This window comes from Canis lupus, chromosome 24, assembly GCF_003254725.2.
Source record: "Canis lupus dingo isolate Sandy chromosome 24, ASM325472v2, whole genome shotgun sequence".
NCBI lineage: Eukaryota > Metazoa > Chordata > Mammalia > Carnivora > Canidae > Canis > Canis lupus.
The window spans coordinates 21,689,788-21,711,792 of NC_064266.1; the positions used below are offsets into that span (position 1 = coordinate 21,689,788).

Genomic DNA, 22,005 nt, shown 5'->3' on the forward strand with positions numbered 1-22,005 from the left:
GCTGAAAAGGCCAATGGCCCAGTTCCTGTGGAGAAAGAAGGGCACAATTTTACAGCTACCAAAAAGGATCGCCATACTGCTGCAGTCTTTCTTGGGTCAGATGATCAGTGATCATCCGTCATCACATCCATTAGAGGATCTGTACCCAAGATAATAAATCTGACATTTTCCAAGAGCTTACTCTAAGTTAAGTAGGGCTAGGGAGAGAGGATGGTAGATCAGGTGAGAGTTTAGAGGTAAGAGTGACAAAGAGCTTTTGCTACATGCTTGTTTATATTTTTTAAAAACTTGAACTACATATAGTTATATATTGTTGCAAATAAATTATGCAGTAACTGACTAAACTCAGTAGCTTAACATGATGAAAATTTATTACTTCATGTAGTTTCTAAGAATCAGGCATCTGGGATCAGCTTTGCTGGATGGTTCTGGCTCAGGGTCTCTTTCATGAGGTTGAGCTAAGATGTTGGCCAGGGCTGCACTCATTTGAAGGCTTGACTGGGGCTGGAGGGCCTACTTCCAAGATGGCTCATTCACATGGCTGTTGGCAAGAAGCTTCAGTAAATCCCCGTGTGGGCTTCTCCACAGGGCTGCTCATGATATGGCAGCTGTTTTCCCCAGAACAAAATATCTAAAAGAGAGAGATCAAGAGACTGAGCCAAAGCTGCAGTGCCTTTTAGAAACCTAATCTTAGAAGTGACACACAAACATTTCTTCCATATTCTCTTGGTCATACAAGTCATTGCAGTTCAGTATGGGTGGGGACTGTACAAGGATTTGCATGTAGTGGGATGGGGGAAGTCATTCAGGGTAGCCTTGGAAGGTGGGTACCACAACATGTAAATGGATCACTACCAATTCAGTTCCTTTGTAAATTTAAAACGATCACTGAGGCTTTGTTATTGAGAAAAAAGCAAGTTGCCTTGTTATATAGTCTATATAGATATATAGAGGCAGAGACACAGGCAGAGGGGAAGCAGGCTCCATGCAGGGAGCCTGATGTGGGACTCGATCCCAGGTCTCCAGGATCACACTCTGGGCTGAAGGTGGCGCTAAACTGCTGAGCCCCCCAGGCTGCCCTACGGTCTTACTTAAATAAAAAAGAAACACAAGGGGCACCTGAGTGGTTCAGTGGTTAAGCGTCTGCCTTTGGCTCAGGTTGTGATCCCAGGGTCCTGTGGGGAGCCTGCTTCTTCCTCTGCGTGTGTCTCTGCCTCTCTCCATGTCTCTCATGAATAAATAAATAAATAAATAAACAAACAAACAAATAAATAAATAAAATCTTAATAAAAAAGAAACACAAAACCCATATATTTCTATTATACATACATATGTAAAGAAAAGAAAAGTATAGAAAAGTCTGGAAGGATATACTTAAATCTGCTAACAGGGTTACCTGTTACTTCTGGGAAGTGAAATGAAATGAAATGTCATGAAATGGAATTTACCGCTTTTACACATATTTTCTTTATGGCTTGGATTATTAGGTTATTGTTCCAATTTTCTGCAGAGCAAGAAATTTTCTGGAGAGCAAACTGCCCCAAACTTAGTGATATAAAACAACAATCCTTGTATTCTGCTCACAGATTCTATGAGTTGGGAATTTGGATAAAGCACAGCAGAACTGGTTTGTCCCTGCTCCAAAGCTGGGGGACTATGACCGTGGGAGTGGCTTCATTTGTGGCACCTGGGCTCAGATACGGCCACTGTTCAGAATACCTACAGATGCCCTCTCCGTGTGGCTCAATATCTCTCGCAGAATTAAAATTTTGTTCCAAGAGAAAGCGTCCTTGAAGGAAGCATCTGGAGAGAAGATATTCCAAGAGAACCAGGCAAAGCTGTGTGTCTCTTCTGCCCCAATCTCAGAAGTCACATAGCATCACTTCTGCCATTCTCTATTGGTTAAATTATCCACAAGCCCATTCAAAATTAAGGAAAGAGGACATAGATCCACCGCCCCCCTCAATAGGAGGAGTGTCAACAAATATGCAGGAGGGAAAAAAACCCTTCCATGGCTAGTTTTATAATTTTAAAGATTTGTTTATTTATTTGAGAGAGAGAGTGTGTGTGTGCATGCAAGTGGGGGAAGAGGCAGAGGGAGAGGGAGAGAATTCCAAGCAGACTCCCCACTGAATGCAGAGTCCAATGTGGGGTTTAATCCTACAACCCTGAGATCAGGACCTAGACCAAAATCAAGAGTAGGACACTTAACCATACCTAAGCTCATACTCAAAACTGCGACATCCAGACTCTTAGGTTCTTTATGTCCTTGAGTTGGACTGGAGAATTTCAGAGAAACTGAGATAACTTAACAGTTACAACTCATACAAGCTATACAGGTTATACAACTTACAATTCTTTTTTGCTGTTGTTTCTTTTCTGTTCCTGGAACCAAGCCCTTTATGTAAATACTTATTATAAATTTATTTGTTCCCCATGCCTGTTCCAAAAAGGATTTGAGGAAACTTTTAAGAATTCATATGGTGTAATTGTTTGATCAAAATACCAAGGTGAAGGGAAAGTTGAAACAGTAAGTTGAGACCAGAGGAGAAGTTAGTTCTTAACAATATATGCTGCAAAGTCTAAAGTAAATATTTAGCACTGCAGGACTAGACTAGAAGGGACTGTATGTTATTTGACCCAATCCCCCAACTGGCTCTTGAAATCTTTTTCCAATATCCCTACCAAGTAGCCTGCTAGCCTCAGTTTGCCCGCCTTTGGTGACAATATCCCAAGGCAAGCCCAACTATTAGAAGGTATGAACCTAGGAGTCATAAACTCAAATCATTCCAAGAGCCAGACAGGCAATAAAAATGAATGAGGTAGGTCTGTGGGGGGCTGGGGAGCATATAATCAAGTGGAACACACACATTGGTTGTATCTGGGGCAACTGTTACTCCCTCAAATGATTGCCAGGTGGAAACCCACGTCCAGTGTGGCCAAGTCCTTGGATATTTCTTTTTCTTTCTTTTTTTTTTTTTCCCTTGGATATTTCAAGAGAAGTTGCATATCCCAATGTATATGGGAAATCTTGTTTTTAAATATTGGCAATTAATTCTTTATAAAATATTGAGTAGGCCAAATAAAACACAACTGCAGGCAGATGCTGCCTATGATCCACCACTTTGTGAGTCCAGAAAAGGCCAAAGTTGTGGGCTTTCAAGTTGGGTTAGAACAGTCTTTGACTGAGTCTCTGTCCCTTATTCATCTGGTAATCACTGTAGCCTCAGTGTTCATCTGTAAAATTGGGATAATAATAAGTCCTTCCTCTTAAAGAGATAGATATGTGATAAGAAAGATAGACTGTGGATCCCTGGGTGGCGCAGCGGTTTGGCGCCTGCCTTTGGCTCAGGGCGCGATCCCGGGTCTCCGGGATCGAGTCCCACATCGGGCTCCCGGTGCATGGAGCCTGCTTCTCCCCCTGCCTGTGTCTCTGCCTCTCTCTAGCTCTCTCTCTGTGTAACTATCGTAAATAAATAAAAATTAAAAAAAAAAAAAAAAAGATAGACTGTAGGGAACTTGGGTGGTTCAGTGGTTGAGTGTCTGCCTTTGGCTCACGGTGTGATCCCTGGTTCGGGGATTGAGTCCCACATTGGGCTCTCTCCAGGAAGCCTGCTTCTCCCTCTGCCTATCTCTCTGCCTCTCTCTCTCTGTGTGTCTCTCATGAATAAATAAATAAAATCTTAAAAAAAAAAGATAGACTGTAAAGTGCTTACCACAGTGCCTGACAGATAGGAAGCACCCAAAAAATGCACTCCTATAAATAAATAGTTCATAAATAAGAAAGGGAAAAAGAAAGAAATAAAGAAAAGGAAGGAAGGAGAGAGAGAAGGAGAGGGAGGGAGGGGGAAGGAAGGAGCAAAGAAATAAAGAAAAAATATTTATAAATAAATATGCAGTTCTAAATAAAGGCAATTAATAAACACACTATGAAGGCCTGTCTAGGCTTCATCCACTGATCCCAAGTCAGCCTATGAGGGTTTTTGAGGTACATTCCAAAATTTAGGGGACTTTGTTTTAATTTTAATTTAACTGTCTTAATTTAATTTAATTATGCTCAATTGTTTAATTGTTCACATTTTCCTCCTAACATGCAGCATATTCCTATGTCCAGGTGGCAGTGCTGAATGGATAGGGACAGGAATGTGCCGTGCTTCTGTGTGTGTGTGTGCGCACGCGCGTGTGTGTGTGTGAGGGGGCTCAGGGGAGAGGGCATTCCAGGTGGGGAGACCTCCTAGAACAAAGGCATGGAGAGACCTGTCTGCTCATGGAGCCAGGCCAGAGAGAAAAGAGAAACATGTCCAACAGTAAGGTAGGTCCACATTGGCAGGAGGACCCTCCGGCCTTTTCCTCTGGGAGGTGAGGAGCCATCAGAGAGTCGTGGGCAGGGCAGGTCTGCAGGGGCAGGACAGGGATAACTGAGAATTATCATGGTTTGCCAGTCACTGAATGAGCTTCCACAGGCCTCACCTCAAATCAGAGTAAAGAGTTTGTGTCTCCTGTCCACAAGTCTGGGAGCCTCTGGGGAAGGAGGGAATGAATATTTCTTTTAAATCTTGTTGCCTTAGAGACAACACCCATTATCTGCAGAGGACATGAGAGAGTGAAGGGCCTGTAGTGGGCCACCTGGCTGTGTGCAGAGGGGAAGTGTGGGCTCCAGTCTCAGGTGTTAACTACGTCCCGTTGGCCAGTTTGCGTATCTATAGGGTGGGGATGTAATAGTACCTTCATACTAGGGAATTGTAAGGATTGATGTTCTTGACTCCTTGTAAGTGCTCCATAAATGTCCCTTCTGGGACTTTCAGCTCTCCCAGTGGCCTTCCCCTTTGTCTCCTTGCCATAGGCCCTCACCTTGTATATGTGGATTATCTGTCTCCCCATCCCATCTGCTCTTTCTCATTTTATCCCTGATCCCACTTTTCTACTGGTTAAAAATGTGTCTTTGAATTTCTTTCCTTCTGATGTTCTTTGGGAAAGGCCAAAAGATCACACATAGCTAATAAATGGCAGACATGGGTCTTGAATCCAGGTCTGACTGACTCTTCAGTTCATAAGCTTTGATGCCACAAACTTTTGTGCTCCTTGGGCCTGACACTCGTTGACTGTGAGAAATTGAGTGTCTTGCCCAAGACCCCACAACATCAATGGCAGAAATGGGATCTAACACCAGATCTACCTGGCTCCACAGCTGGTGATGGGTGATTCTCCCTTAGCCTGCGCTCCCCAGTTCTCATATGGAATCTTTAGTTGTACTTGAGAATAATCACTATGCTTCTTCCATCTGGCCATTAAATAATGAAGCATTTTACTATAGCACTTCATTATCGACTCTCCCATAGGAATTCTGTGAGGTCATCTAGCCAGAGTCACATCCAGTTCATGGATGAAGAAACTGAAGCTCAGAGAGGAAAAGCAACTTGTCCAAGGCCACATGGAATTGGTATATCTAAGACTCCCTCACTTCCACAGTTCTAGCTCAGTGCAAAGTCCACATCTTAGCCACCTTCAGGTGCCTTGTTATTCCTATAGTTACTCTTGCCTCCTATAGTTTTTCCTATAGTTACTTTAAGCAAACATTTCCTGATGGGTTGGCTACCCAGTATCAGATGCCAGCTTTTTGCAGAGACTGGGTCTGGTTGTGAGCAGCACCAGAGATGGCCTTGCTGCTCAGGGGAGGGAAAGAGAAATAATCATGTCCTAATGGATCTTCATGCTCCTCCAGGTGTTGGTCATCCTGTAATCACCAGCTCCAGGATGGTGGGATTGCTAATGACAGATTTCATTAGGATCACAATACCTACTTAGGTTCTTTTTTTAAGAGACTTTATTCTTTTAGAGCAGTTTTAGGTTACAGCAAAACTGAGGGGAAGGTACAGAGATTCCCCACATACTACACGCATGGCCTTCCTTGTTTTCAATGTCCCCAACCAGAGCTGTACTTTTATTACAATTGATGAGCCTCCACTGAAACATAATCATCATCCAGAGCCTATAGAAGCTTACAGTAAGGTTGACTCTTGGTATTATACATTCTTTGCATTTGGGCACATGTATAATAACATGTATCCATCATTATGGTATCCTATTGAGAAATCTCACTGCCCTAAAAATCCTCTGTGCCCTGTCTATTCATCCCTTCCTGTAAACTCCTGGTAACCACTGATCTTTTTTGCCATCTCCATAGTTTTGCCTTTTCCAGAATGTCATAGAGTTGGAAGCATACAAAATGTCTTTTCAGTTTGGCTTCTTCACTTAGTAATACAGATTTAAGTTTCCTCCTTGTCTTTTCATGGTTTAATAGTTCATTTCTTTTTAGTGCTGAGTAATGTTCCATTGTCTGGGTGTACCACAGCTTATTGACCCAGTGAACAACTCCCTATTACCCCCTCCCTTCAGCCCTCGGCAGCCATCACTCCGTGGTCTGTCTCTATATTTTGACTATTTTAAGTACCTCCTATACTTGGAATCATACAGTACTTACCTTTTTATGTCTGGCTTACCAGACACTTAGCATCATGTCCTCTAGGTTCATCCACTGAGGTTCTATAGCATGTCAGAATTTCCTTCTTTCCTTCCTTCCTTCCTTCCTTCCTTCCTTCCTTCCTCCCTCCCTCCCTCCCTCCCTCCCTTCCTTCCTTCCTTCCTTCCTTTCTCCCTTCCTTCCTTTCCCTTCCTTCCTTCCTTCCTTCCTTCCTTCCTTCCTTCCTTCCTTCCTTTTTTCTTTCTTTCTTTCTTTCTTTCTTCTTTCTTTCTTTCTTCCTTTCTTTCTTTCTTTCTTTCTTTCTTTCTTTCTTTCTTTCTTTCTTTCTTCTTTCTCTTCCTAAAGATTTATTTATTTTTTCATGAGAGACACAGACTGAGAGAGAGAGAGAGGCAGAGACACAGATAGAGGGAGAAGCACACTCCTTGCAGGGAACCCGATGTAGGACTCGATCCCAAATCCCAGGATCACGACCTGAGCCGAAGGCAGGTGCCCAAACCCTGAGCCACCCAGGTGTCCCTGTCTGTTTCTTTCTTTTTCTTCTTTTCTTTTCTTCTCTTCTCTTCTCTTCTCTTCTCTTCTCTTCTCTTCTCTTCTCTTCTCTTCTCTTCTCTTTCTTTTCTTTCTTTCTTTTCTTTTCTTTCTCTTCTCTTCTTTTCTTTTCTTTGCCTTATGCCCACTCTGGAGCTTGAACTCACAACCCTGAGATCAAGAGTTGTAGGCTTTACTGACTGAGCCAGGCACGGACCCCTTAATTTCCTTCATTTTTAAAGTTGAGTAATATTCCATCTCATGTCTATATCACATTTTGTTTAGGACACTTGGGTTGATTCTACCTTTTAGCTATTGTGAATAATGCTGCTATGAACATGGGTGTGCAAATATGTCTTTGAGACCTTGCTCTCAGTTCTTTTGGGTATATATCTGGGGGTCAAATTTCTGGATCATCTGGTAACTCTGTTTTTAGTATTTTGAGAAACCACCATACTGTTTCCACAGTGATTGCACTATTTTATATTCCCACCAACAGTGCACAAGGGTTCCACTTTCTCTGACCAACACTTGTCATTGTCTGTTTTCTGGAAATAGCCATCTTAATGTGAAGTGGGATCTCATTGTGGTTTGGATCTACATTTCCTCTAATGATTAGTGATATTGAGCTTCTTTTCATGTGTTTATTGACCGTTTGTAGATTTTAGGAGAAATGTCTATTTAAGTCCACCCATTTTTTAATCAAGTTGCTTTTTTGTTGTGTTGATTGTAGGAGTTCTTTATACATGCTGGATATGATTTGCAAATATTATTTTCTGTAGGTTGCCTTTTCCTTCTGATGATTATGGAAGAGACTTTCTCAGTGACCACCATGAAGCGCTGAAAGTTTTCCTAGTGGGATGCCTGGGTGGCTCAGTGGTTGAGTGCCTGCCTTCGACCCAGGGCGTGATGCTGGGGTCCTGGGATCAAGTCCCACATCGGGCTCCCTGCAGGAAGCCTGCTTCTCTCTCTGCCTATGTCTCTGTCTCTCTCTTTCTGTGTCTGTCATGAGTAAATAAATAAAATCTTTTAAAAAAAGTTTTCCTAGTGGACATAAATATATATCTTTCCCCCTTTTTTTAAGGGGGAAAAGATTTTATTAATTCATTCATGAGAGACAGAGAGAGAGGCAAAGACACAGGCAGAGGGAGAAGCAGGCTCTTTGTGGGAGCCTGATGTAGGACTCAATCCCAGGACCCTGGGATCACGCCCTGAGCTGAAGGCAGATGCTCAACCACTGAGCCACCCAGGCATCCCTCCCCTTATTATATTTTCATGAACATTTCCCCATATCATCAGATGCTCTTAAAAAACATCATTTTCAGTGGTAATCTAATATTCCTTCTTACTGACAAATCTTAGTTTATCTGGTCATTCTCCTAATATCAGACACAATATATCCCTATTGTGAATGAAGCCAGGATGAACATACTGGTGACTAATTCTTTAGGAACATCTCTCATTATTTTCTCACAATTGATTCCTGGAAGTGGAATGGGCTGACTCAGATGGTTCTTAGTCATCATGTTCATTTTCCTTATGATCTGTGCCAATTTCATCCCATCAGCAGCAGGATAAAAGTGATCCTCTCTCTAATCTTGCCAACGTTGAGTATCATGCTTTTAAAAATCTAATGTGAAATACAAATGTTGATAATATATATTTTTAAATTGTGTGTTGTGTGTTGCTATGTGCCAGGCACTGTGCTACGCCCAGAGGATACAGATAAGTAAGACAAAACCCAATCCTGGGACAATGATTCAATGATTCTGGAGCATTGTCCAGTCACCAGGCATCTATGACCTGCTTCGGGCTCTGAGATTTCAGTTATCATTGTTTTTTCTTCATCCTCATGATTTATGGTACCTTAAAGCTGGGAGAGCAATTTCTTACCCATTCTCTGGGTAAGTTCTCACAGCAGCCCTTCCGGGGGCAAATAGGGAAACGAGGTCCAGAAAGGTGAATTAACTTGCCCAAGGACATACAGCCAGTTAAATGCCTGAGGAAGAAGCAATTAGCAGCCAACTCCCGTCTGGTTTTCTTCAGAAAACATCAAAGATGTGAGTTTAGAAGGCATTAGCTTGATTCTCAGCTGGCAGGGCCTCCCTCAGGTCCCAGAGCCTCATCGACACTGGGCACTCAGCCAAGCAAGAACCATCCAGGTTATCTCAGGTGCTTGGCCTCCATTCAAGCCCGGCATCTTGTTTCTTCTGGAAAGGGGCTCTGGGATGCCACCTCCTTGCATTCTAATAAATCATTCCCTTTACAGCCCGTTTTTAAAAAATTGAGCTATAGCTGACATAATATTATATCAATTTCAGGTGTACAACTTAATGATTTGATATTTGTATATGTTGCAAAATGATTACCACAATAAATCCAGCTAGCACCCATCACCACATACAGTTACAAAAAGTTTTTTTTCTTATAATGAGAACTTTCAAGATCCACTCTTTCAGCTACTTTCAAATATGCAATATAAAGATCATTAACTGGGACGCCTGGATGGCTCAGCGGTTGAGTGCCTGCCTTTGGTCCAGGGCGTGATCCTGGAGTCCCGAGATCGAGTCCACATCGGGCTCCCTGCATGGAGCCTGCTTCTCCCTCTGCCTGTGTCTCTGCCTCTCTCTTGGTGTGTCTCTCATGAATAAATAAAATAAAATAAAATAAAATAAAATAAAATAAAATAAAATAAAATAAAAAGATCATTGACTATAGTCACTCTGCTGTATGTTACCTACTCAGGACTTATTCATTCTATAATTGGAAGTTTGTACCGTTTGACCCCCTTCACCCATTTGGCCCACTCTCCACTCACCACCTAAGGCAACTACCAAACCAATTTGTTCTCTGTTTCCATGAGCTCACATTTTCGTTGTTATTGCGGTTTGTTTGTTTTTGATTTTTGGTTTCCACATATAAGTGTGATTATAGGGTATTTATCTTTTTCTGTCTGACTTATTTCAGTCACTTTTGCAGTCTTTTTACACAACCCCTTTCAACCCTCTTCTGCAAATGATATTACATTTCCCAAAATATCCAACTCTCTTAACCAGCAGGACTCCTTACATTTGCAATTATTGTTTCCCTGGAGGACACTAAGGCCTTCATCCAATAAAGGAAGAAAAGACACCCACCATTTACAGAGCACCTACTGAGTGCTAGGCACTGTCTCACACCATATCTCAGTCAATTCTCACAACAAACTGGGGCAGTAGCATTAATAGCCCCATTTTGCAGATGAGGAAACTGAGTCCAAGAGAGTTAATGTGATTTACACTGAATCATTCAGCTATCTGGCGAGAGGTGGAGCAGAGATTAAACCTAAGAAAACCTAAGACCATCTTGACCCCACAGGCTTGTTATTTTTCATAGCCCAGAGCTGCACTATCCACTTAAACTCAAATTAATTCAAATTGAGTAAATATAATTCAGTTCCTCAGGAGCACTAGCCGTATTTCAAGCGCTCAATAGCCACATGTGATTGGTAGGTACCATATTAGACACTGCAGACATAGAATATTTCCATTACTGTATAAAGATTTTTTGGACAATGCTGCTCTAGAATGTCAGAGGGAAGAAAGGAAATTTGGTGATTTTCCCGTTGCAAGAGGAGTCAGGCCATCTGTCATTTGTCAGCCCTGTGGGGTGTCCGTCAGAAGCTATTTTTCCTGGGTGAGGTCATAATAAAACTGTCCATGGGTGTCCAGGCTATGATTTACCTTTCTCCTGGTTTGGTAGGAGACTGCAAGCTGGTTCCATTCAGTCTGACCCAGGCTAGGTACCAGCAGATCCCTTTCTTCACTCTCCTCCTGCTCCCAACTGCCTAAGTATCCAGTGCCCTCCACTGTTGCAGAGCATTTGGGATGCCTCCAGCCACTAAAATGGGATGTCCTCACAGGATAAGACAGATGAGGACTGAGCAAAATTGCATGGCACAGAGGGCTTCGTTCTGGCTGGGTGGTCACTGGGTGTCACGTTTGCCACCGGGCAGAGATATCCTCACTGAGTGACAATGAGGGGGAGGACTGATGGAGCTCATTGGCAAGGAGATGTCTGGTTGTAATGAGATATTTTTTTCTTGCATAGCAACACAACTCTTTCCAATGTTTGGGAGTTCTCATTTTGTAAATGAAGGTAGTCTTTCTGCCACCAGAGAAACCCAAAAGTTCAGATGTTTGCTTTAACAGCTTCTACTACAGGTAAGAGATAGACATATGATCAAAACTTAACCACTCATGGCAGCCAGGGTGGCTCAGTGGTTTAGCGCTGACTTCAGCCCACGGCCTGATACTGGAGACCCGGGATCAAGTCCCACGTCGGGATCCCTATGTGGAGCCTGCTTCTCCCTCTGCCTGTGTCTCTGCCTCTCTCTCTGTGTCTCTCATGAATAAATAAATAAAAATCTTAAAAAAAAAAAACCTCACCCATTCAGAGCTTGGGTTACAAAGGAGCTGGGACTATGGAGAATCCTTATGGGGAGGGTGGATGAGAGTAATATTGAGACAATGCCCATGGTCTGTGGTGAAAGCTGGGCATCCTCCAGTCTGGCCAATAGTACATGCTCCCACATGACCTGGCCTTCCTCATTCCTGGCCACTTCTAGAAAATTCCTGGTGATTTTTTGAACTTCCCATTACCCCTTTAATGAATCTCATTTCTGTTGCCTTCAGTTAGAGTTGGTTTCTATTGCTTTTGATGAATAGTGCTCACTGGAATTAGATCATTTCTGGTTCGGAGTTTGCTCTATCTGGTAGGGAGGAGTCTCTTCTCTGGCCCCCATGATCTTTCTATATCAGGACCTTTTGTTCCCACCCCATTGGCCTCATTCCCCTTATTGCATTCTTACCATTGTTTCCCTCAAACTTAGCAAACCTCTGGAAACGAGGTTGGAAGCTCTGATCTGACTTGTCAATACTTCTTTCATTCTGAATCCCCTCTCCAGGAATTTGGGGACTTAGACAATCTTTTCCCTATTTTTCTTCCAAAATAACTCTTTCCTGAGCAATAAATGCCTCACAGTCCAGGTTGGATCAAAAAGGTATCACACTGTGAAAAGGAAATGGAACATACTAGTAATGTATCAAAAAAATTATCCTACCACCCTAAATTAGCTACCACAGTTTGCCCAGACCGAGTGTTTTCTTGGGACATGAGACTTTTGGTGCTTAAACAAGCAAAGTCTTGTGCAAACCAGAAGGAGTTGGTCACTCTATGCTTTAGTACTACTACTATTACTCCTACTAATCCTATTCCTCTACAGAGTGTTACACAGATTGCTGTGGGCTCAATCAGCACCACACTCTCATCAACACATCAGCAGTGCTTTATCAAATGTCCTTTTTCTTTCTGATTAAGTGAAAAAAAGTCTTACAATTGTTTAAATTTCCATTTCCTTTATTTTATTTTATTTTTTACTAAATATTTCATTGATTTATTCATGAAAGACACAGAGAGAGGCAGAGACATAGGCAGAGAGAGAAGCAGGCTCCATGCAGGGAGCCCCATGTGGGACTCGATCCCAGGTCTCCAGGATCACGCCCTGGGCCAAAGGCAGGTGCCAAACCGCTGAGCCACCCAGGTGTCCTCATTTCCTTTAATATGAGTGAGCAGAAGCATGTTTTTGCATGTTTAAAGGCCATGTTTTCTATTCTTTTTCTTGGAAATATCTGTTCTCCCCTTTAATCCACGTTTGTTTTTGAAAATTATGAAGCAATAAAGACACCCAGTTTAATATGGTGGTTTGATGACACCTATATGAACTCCACTTTCTATATTTATTTATTTATTTGTTTTAAAGATTTTATTTATTTATTCACAAGAGACCCAGAGAGAGAGGCAGAGACACAGGCAGAGGGAGAAGCAGGCTCCATGCAGGGAGCCTGAGGCGGGACTTCATCCTGGGTCTCCAGGATCACGCCCTGGACTGAAGGCGGCGCTAAACCACTGGGCCACGGGGGCTGCCCGAACTCCACTTTGAAAAAAAAAGATTTTATTTATTTATTCATGAGAGATACACAGAGAGAGGCAGAGACATAGGCAGAGGGAGAAGCAAGCTCCCTGTGAGGAGCCTGATGCAGGACTTAATCCCAGGACTCCAGGATCATGCCCTGAGCTGAAGGCAGACACTCAAACACTGAGCCACCCAGGTTCCCATGAACTCCACTTATATGACAACAAAGAATTTTAAAAAATGTATCATCCCATGATGCTAATGGTACAGGAGGAAGATATTAGTGGTCCAGCAAGCTTTTGGCTGACAAAGACAGAGGACAAGTAGTAACTGACTTAACAGAGGGAGGAAGTTATGCCTCAGACTGTGCAGAAGGGAATATTGATGACTGAAAGATGAATCCAGAATCCTTCCACAGAGAGGATGGATGCTAAAGTTGAGGAAATCTCCCAGAGAGTAGAACAAAAACACAAAAAAAAAAAATTTAAAAAAAAGAGGGAAAATAAGAGAAAAACAATGAGAATATTAAGAGCTCAGTTCATGTGGTACAACTTCTGACTAAGAGATGTTCCAGAAAGAGAGAACAGAAGGGGAAAAAATAGGAGAAAATTATCAAAGAAATAATATAAGGAAATTTCCCAGGACAATGAGATACACGTCTCCAGATTGAAAGGATTCAGCTAGCACAATGAGGAACAGCACTCACTGGGGGGAATCATCATTAAATATCATAACATTAGATAAAGAGAACAGCGTAAAAGCTTCCAAAGATTAAAAAAAAAAAGAATTAGTCATATACAAAGGAACAGGATTCAGAATAATGTTAGAGGTCTTAAATGTAGATACCAAAAGATAGTAGAGCAAGGCCTTGAAAATTCCAAGAGAAAATAATTTTCAACCTAGATTACTATACCTTGCTAAACTATTAATCAAGTGTAAGAACAGTATAAAGACATATTTAGACAAACAAGGACTAAACATAGTTGCTTCCACGAACCTTTTCTTAGGAATCTAGTGAAAGATGTGCTACATGGAAATGAAGGAGTAAATCCATAAACCAGAAGGCACTGGGTCTGGGGAACTGGGAATCCAAGCCAGGAGAAAGACATAGGAAAGACAGAGAATGACAGTTGTGCATTAGGTTTGCAGAGCATTAGTACAGATTGGAGTTGAGGTCTTCAGGAGAAAAAACAAAACAAAACTCATATACTATTTGTGATGTTTAAGTATCCTGAAAATTCATTGCTGAGCATTTTCCTGATTTATTGACCCTATACAAAGAAAATTGACAATAGCTATAAAGAAAACTAATGAGGGGATCCCTGGGTGGCTCAGCGGTTCGGCACCTGCCTTTGGCCCAGGGCGTGATCCTGGAGTCGCAGGATGGAGTCCTGCGTCGGGCTCCCTGCACGGAGCCTGCTTCTCCCTCTGCCTATGTCTCTGCCGTTCTCTCTCTCTCTCTATCATGAATAAAAAAAAAAATCTTAAAAAAAAAACTAATGAAAAAGAAAAAAAAATCAAGACAATTATTAGCCTTAGAAAGCACCAAAAGATGTGGAAGAAATGAAACATTGACTTAATGAAACATGAACATAAATACATTATTTGATTTAGTAGAAAACAGTATTTGTAGTCATTATAGGGTAAACATGATTTACCTACTTAATTTTATTGAATAATGGTAGGTAGAATAGTAGTGTAGGTTAACAGGGGAAGGAAGTAAACTGGGACCCAAAGGATGATTCAGAATTAGGTATCTTCGTTGGGACCAGCTAACTACTGTGACAAAAAGCCTCCACATCTCAATCACTGAATCCAACAAAAGTTTATTTCCTTGTCCATCTTAAATAATGGAGGTTGGCCGGCTTCCTGGCCAGCTCTCCTCTAAGGGGTGTCTCATTGATCCAGTTTTTTTCTTTTTTTTCTTTTTTTCATTGACCAGTTTCCTTCCACTTTGCGGCTCAACCATTTCCGAAAGCCTTGGAATACTTCACTTTTTTTTTTAAGTTTTTATTTTAATTCCAGTTAGTTAACATACAATGTTGTAAGTTTCAGATGTACAATGGAGTCCTTCATTTTAAAGCAGAGAAAGTGTGAACAGGTATATGGGAGGTTTTTATGGGCCAGGCCTGAGAATGCATGCATCATATTCAATTGGCCAGAAATTGGTCTTAACTGCAAGGAAGGCTGAGAAGAGGGTAGTCAGTCTAGTTGTGTGTTCAGGAGCAAGGAAGAAAGGGGAGCAAGTACCAATATCTGTTAGAATAGGTAAAGGCAAGGTGTGGAGTGAGGAAGAGCATCTCAGTATCCATTCATGTAATACATATTTATTGAACACCTACCATAGACTAAGCAAGGTTTTAGGCATGGCAGCTACAGTGGTAAAAAGAGACTCTGCTCTTGTGGAGCTTCTGTTTGGTGAGGAATGGCATATGGATTTTTTTTTTTTTAAGTGGGTCCCATGCCCAGTGTGGAGATGAACACGAGGCTTGAACTCATGAACCTGAGATCAAAACTTGAGCTGAAATCAAGAGTCAGAGGGTTAACTAACTGAGCCCCCGGGGGCCCCCAGCATATGGATTTTTATGGGGGTGGTGGTGGATTAGAACCTAGCCTTTCAGACCAATGTGGCTGCAACAGACTTGTCTCAATCTTGTAGGAAGTCATAATGGCTTTAGATTTGATTCTAAGAGCAGTGAGATTCCATCAAAGGATGTTAAGCCAGCAATAGGACATGATTTATTTTACCTTTTGAAGTGATCAGCCTGGCTCCTTAGGGGAGAACGGCTTGGCAGGGCAGGGCTGGACATGAGTGGAAGCAGGTATCAGGGTGGCACTGGAGATGGAGAAAGGTGGAGAGATGGGAGAAATATTTGAGAGGCAGATGGAGAGAGATGATGCGTGAGTGGATGAGGGAGTGAAGGAGAGGGAAGAAAGAGGGGTAATTCCTAAACTTTTATGGCTTGAGTGACTGAGTGACCCTACAAGTCTTAGTAGCAGTTCGGGACTTAATCAGATAATGGGTTTGAAAGCGCTTTGGGAAAGGTCAACTGGCAGCTGAAAACGCGTGACCTCGCGTGGCTCGACCAAGGCGCTGAGTCCCATTTTACAGATGGGGAAATTGAGGCACGAGAGCCCGGCAGATGGAGGCGGGCACAGCGCGCTCGCCTCACCTCCTGGGTGGGTGAAGGACCGAGGCGCGCTGGGCGCCTACTAAGCGCCAGTGCGGTTCCCGGCCCGGCTCCCTGCGCCGGCTTCCCTGTTCGCCGCTCGTGCTCCAATAAAGTTATTGAAATTGACATCGGTTGCTAAGGAAGTGGGTCGCTGAGCCGGGTTGCTAAGGAAGTGAGCGGCCGCCGTCTCTCCCCATCCGGGGCAGCGGGGAATGGCTGAGGCCGGGGCTTGCCGCCGCCCCCGCCGCCGCCGCCGCCGCCGCCGCCGCCGCCGCCCGCTGTCGGCTCGCGCCGCAGGTGAGTCGGGGAGGGGCCCGAGCTCCCTCCGGGCAGGCCGGTCGCGCCCGCCGCTAGCGATCCGCCCCGAGGCCCGCCCTGGCGCCGCCGCCTGGCTCTGCTGCTCCACGAGCCGGAGCATCCTCTGCCCAGCCTCCCGGGCATCCTCCGAGGTCCGGGCAGCCGCGCCCCTCCTCCTTCGGGCGGAGGTGCGGCCCGACCCTCCGACCCGGCCTCGAGGCGTCGGGCTCCGCCCGGAGGGCTCTGGGGCCGCGGTCAGAGACCCAGCTCCGGAGAGAGGCAGAGCAGCGAGAGCCCGGGGTCCGGACCTCGCCGCTGCCCCTGGCGCGCTGTGTGACCTTGGGCAGGTCCCTTCCCCGGTCGGGCGTCAGTTGACTGTTTATCCAGGGATCTCCTAACACTTGATGCTCAGAGCGGTTAAGATAATGAGCTGTGTACGTTGAAAGGGCCCTGAATGGGGAGAGGCAGAATTCTTAGGGCACCCTGGAATGGGGACCAAGGCTCCAGTTTCCAGCCGACAGTGTCTGAGTTGGAGACTCTGCATCTACAGTAATTGTGTGGCCTTGTCTTGGACAAGTTAATCTCTGAGCCACCTTTTCTTTATCTGTAAAACGAGTTGATGAACTGATGCAGATAGCCAATGAAACAGGGCATGTCAAGTAGCTTGGCACAAAGCAAGCGCCCGACAAGCTATCAGGAGGTGTGAGGGGTGGTTTGGGCGAGGCTTCCAGGAGATGACTTTGGGACTGGTAGGGTTTAGGTGTGTAGAGTACGAGCTCCTATGTGTCTTCCTTTGCTGTTGACATCCTCTTGCCCCCAGTTTCACTTTTCCATGCTGCTCAGACCCAGGGAGGTGATGTGGACCTGCACAAGTGGCCCTGGTGGTGGAAACCCCTGAGAGCAAGTTGTAGATGATTGGGGTTATGATCTTATTTTCACATACTTGGGCTTTGTTGACTCTTTCAGAGAGCAAAAGAGTCTTTTCCTGTGTCTTTTGGAAAGTGCTTAAAGCTTAATCACTATTTGAAAGTATATGATTAAGAAGCACTTTTCGGGTACATTATCTCACTTAATCTTCACCTAGACTTTGCCAGGTAGGTGGTGGTGGTGTCTGCATTTCACAGGTAAATCCTATATTTCCCCCTGTACCTCGCTGTCTCAACAGTAGCTGTTACAAAGCCGCTGTGTATTCTTTCATTTTTTCTAACCACTATGGCTAGAGCCTTTTTTTTCCAGTGGCAAGGAAGTAAGATCTTTTAATTTTCTTTTTTTAAGATTTTATTTGTTTATTCATGAGAGACACAGAGAAAGAGGCGGAGACATAGGCGGATGGAGAAAGCAGGCTCCCTGCAGGGAGCCCAATGTGGGGCTCCATCCCAGGACGGAGGGATCACGACCTGAACTGAAGGTAGATGCTCAACCACTAAGCTGCCCAGGTGTCCCAGGAAGTAAGATATTATATAAAGCTTCATTTAAATATATATCATTCAAAATGTGGACCTCACAAAAGAGCTGGCATGTTCAAAAGAGGATTTCTCTGTCCCTCAGTCCTCTCCTCTTTAAAATGGAAGAAGAGGACTAGATGACATCTGAAGGCCCTTTCAGTGCTGTTGTGCAATTCCGATTGCAAGCTAGCGTTTTAATAGCGTGGAGTCCGGCTGTCTGGGTTCCAGGCTTGGCTCTGCCACCTCCAACCTGCTTGCCACTGAGCAGTTGACTTCATCTCTGTGCTGGCTTCCTCATCTGTAAAATGAGGATAATAATAGTATCTACCATGTATGTATGGCTGTTGTGAGGATTCATTTGAGTCTAATAAATGTAAAGTGCGTGCCTGGCATTTTTGATAAATGTTAGCCATTATTATTTGGGCTTAACATAGCACCCATACAATACTTTATATTCTATTTATGGTTGGTGAGTGAATAAATTAAAAATTAAAGTATGTGCTCCTAACAGCAGGTTTGTCAACCTCAGAAGGTCACTGCAAGCTTGAAGCAGTAGCTGTCACAGTATAACATAAACGTTAGTATTATTACAGGGTGGCTCCAGGAACCTATAACTCCATGCTAGAATGGGTTGCAAAGAAAGATGAAAGCTCATGGTAGGATGTTAGGTGTGGTAGCCCAACTCTCAATTGAATAAACATGTACTAAGTCCCTCTGTTGCCAACTGCAACAGAAGGTGTGGAAATCAGTCCCCATGCTGATTATATATATACTTCAAGGACCTCCAAACTTAGTTTGCATATTACTAGCTTTGCAAATGATGTGACTTCTTTAAATGAATTCACATCTTGTGTTTGCCCCTACTGCAGAGTAGAACTGCTGGTTCAGGGGATCCCTGGGTGGCGCAGCGGTTTGGCGCCTGCCTTTGGCCCAGGGCGTGATCCTGGAGACCCGGGATCGAGTCCCACATCAGGCTCCCGGTGGGTGCATGGAGCCTGCTTCTCCCTCTGCCTGTGTCTCTGCCTCTCTCTCTCTCTCTGTGACTATCATAAATAAATAAAATTAAAAAAAAAAAAAAAAAAAAAAAAGAACAAACTGCTGGTTCAAATCTTTTTTGTGACCTAGGCTGCTGTTGGGTTCCTGGGTTAGACACTTCATTTTGACAACTGATGTATGGGTCCCTGAGAAAGAGTCTTCTCTTCTGCTGGTAATAATACAGTACTGTCTGCATGGTACCTAGTGGTTTACAAAAGTGTTTAAGTGTGCCTTCACTCATTTGGTGTTATTAGTAGCCCTACAAGGAAGATAAGGTGCAGATTTAAGATCCTCATTTTGCAGGCAAGGGACCTGAGGTAAGAGAAGCCATGCTGTTAGTAAATGGCCCATTTCACCTGGGAATTAGGTCTTCTGGCTCTGGGTTCAGTTTTATTCATTCCATATTTGCTGAGCGCCTGGTATGTGTCAGGCCCTGTTCTAGCCTGGAGACAGGATGGTTAGATGAGGTCCTTGCTTTCATGCAGTTTACATTCCAATGGCAGCAACAGAAATATAAATCCATAAATGCACAAGGTAATTTGGACAGAAATAAAGACTGTGATGTCAGAAAGAGTAACTTCTTATGGAGATTAAGGTGCTGCTACTTTAATCGGATGGTCAGAGAAGGCCTCTCTCTAAGGTGGTGATTTTTTTAAAAAGATATTTAATTAATTTATTTATTTATTTATTTATTTGAAAGAGAGAGAGCATGAGGGGGGAGGGGCAGAAGGAGAGGGAGAGAAAGAATCCCAAGCAGACTCTCCACTGAGCACTGAACCTGATGTGGGGCTTGATCCCAGGATTCTGAGATCATGACCTGAGCCAAAATCAAGAGTTGGACGCTTAACTGACTGAACCACACTGACGCCCCTAAGGTGGTGACAGTTTTGCTGAGATTTGTTGCCAGAAAGGGGCCAACCATTTGGAAATGTGGCAGAAGGAATAGCTAGGGTAAAGGGTCCAAGGGAACAAGCTTGGTAAGTTCTGGGAACTGAAAGAAGACTCAGAGTGACTGGAGCAGATGAGTTGGAGGTGAAAGGAGAGGTGGGCCAATGAGGAGGGGTGAGGGCTTGTAGGCTAGAGTAAGGGATTGTGATTTGATTCTAAAAGTGTGGGAAGCCACTAAAGGCTTTAAGAAGGAGAGTGACAATAGTCTATATATATATATTTTTTTTTAAATCACTTTGGTCTCTGTGTGGCCAATGAATTTTAAGGTGGATAAGCATGGCAGCTGGAAGGGAGGTTAGGAGGCTAGTAGAGAGGTGATGGTACCCTGCTGGAGAGGTAGCAGTGGAGATGGCTAGCAGAGGGTGGATTGAGGATGTGTTTTGGAGTCAGAACCAGCAGGATGGTGGTTGGGAAAAGAGCCGAAGGAATTAAGGATGACTCCTGGGTTTTTGGCCTGAGCAGTTAGGTAGATGTTGGTGGTGCCATCTGCCCCTAAATGATGAAAGAATTTTTAGATAAGGTGCCCAGTGAGGAAGAATTAGCAGTGGCTCACTCTGAACTTGTTGGAGGGGCAGAAGGTATAAACATCACACCTTATAGTCCTTGGGGAAGAGATCCCAGCTTATGCTGCCCGAAGACAGCCCGATGCATCTCATTGAAGCCCCCACCTTGGACATCCGCAATCCCTGCTTTCCTTGCACTCTGGCTCTTTGCCAGTTTGTGGAGTGGCAGGCATGGGCTTTGCCAGGGCAGTGTCCATCTGTCTCATGCTGTTGGAGTTGCTGTCCTGACTTGAGATCTTGGCTGATGAAGGCTGGAAGCAGGCTGGCCGGCTCTGAGAGAGAGAATGGAATCACTGGTGAAGCTCACTGTCAGTGCCTCACATGGCCACAGTTTCCCTGCCAGAGTGGTTCTTTCCTTAGCCATCAAATGACATTTCTAAAGTTTCAGAGCTTTGGATTTGGGGATCCCTTGAGAAGCTGTTGTGTTCTGCCAGAATTCCTAGAGGATTCTTGAATGGAATATCTCTTCTGGGCAAGAGAATTCAAGCCTTTTTTTTTTTTTTTTCATATATGCTAATAATGGCTTTTGTAAATTTAGTCTTTACAATGATGTAAGTTCCATACTAGGAATAATAAGACTGATGATCCCACCACCTTCACTTGTATAGCCTTGTTTAGAATGCTCTTTCCTATGCATTCTTATTGACTAATGCCAGTCAGTGGAACCCATGTGGAATATGTACTATCCTCAGTTTACAGATGAGGCATTAAGATGCTAAGAGGTCATTTGTTTTTGTCCATAGTGTTAGGCACCTGCTAGGTGCTGGGTTCGGTAGGTTCTTGCTGCTCTGAGTGTGTTTTGTGTGACAGAAATACGCATGTCTCCTGAAAGCTTATTAGAAATCTGGGCCTAGGGGCACCTGAGTGGCTCAGTTGGTTAAGCGTCTGCCTTTGGCTCAGGCCATGATGCCAGGTCCTGAGATCAAGCCCCATGTTGGGCTCCCTGCTCAGTGAGAGTCTGCTTCTCCTTTCTTTTTTTTTTTTTTTTTTTAAGATTGTATTTATTTATTCATGAGAAAGAGAGAGAGAGGCAGAGACACAGGCAGAGGGAGAAGCAGGCTCCATGCTCACCAAACCGCTGAGCCACCCAGGGATCCCCCGCTTCTCCTTTCTTTCTGCTGCTTTCCCTCCTCGTGTTCTCTCTCAAATAAATAAATAAATAAATAAATAAATAAATAAATAAATAAAATCTTAAAAAAAAAAAAAAAAGAAGAAATCTAGGCCTAGATCTAATACACCAAGCTGCATTTTACCAAGACCCCCGGGTGTGTCCTGTGCAAGTTAAAGCTTGAGGTACACTCATTCGGTAATAAATGGCAAAACTAGGCCTTGCCAATGATAATGATAATAAAAGTAATAGGAATAGCCAACAGTTATTGAGCCAAGCACTATCTTAAGTACTTGACACAGGTTATCTCATTTAGTCCTCAAGGCAACCCTGAACATGGGTACTATTATGAACCTGACTTTTCAGAAGAGGAGAGTAGAGGCACACAAAAGTCAAATAACTCCTAGATCTGCTGAGGCCAAGTCCATTGATCCTTCTACCACTGAGTTGTTCATTCATCTTTCAGGTGGG

At 43.7% G+C, this 22,005-nt stretch overlaps 1 protein-coding gene and 1 long non-coding RNA gene across 6 annotated transcripts in view; one reads left to right on the top strand and one right to left on the bottom strand.

Moving 5' to 3' along the window:
- Window positions 1-216: 216 nt before the first annotated feature.
- Window positions 217-16,238, bottom strand: LOC112673789 (uncharacterized). Its single transcript, XR_003145048.3, has 3 exons — window positions 16,139-16,238; window positions 15,714-15,801; window positions 217-631 (listed from the first exon to the last, which is right to left on the bottom strand). It is a non-coding gene; the product is annotated as an uncharacterized LOC112673789 (long non-coding RNA).
- Window positions 16,239-16,287: 49 nt separating this feature from the next.
- KIF3B (kinesin family member 3B) overlaps window positions 16,288-22,005 on the top strand; it is a 44,999-nt gene continuing 39,281 nt past the window's right edge. For 4 of the 5 annotated variants that reach the window (XR_007405584.1, XR_007405585.1, XM_035705673.2 and 1 more), the window contains exon 1: window positions 16,288-16,435. The gene's annotated coding sequence lies outside the window, so the exon portion shown is untranslated. Of the gene's footprint in view, window positions 16,436-21,733; window positions 22,001-22,005 lie in introns of those variants that run through there. The other variant, XM_035705674.2, reaches the window with a different exon arrangement.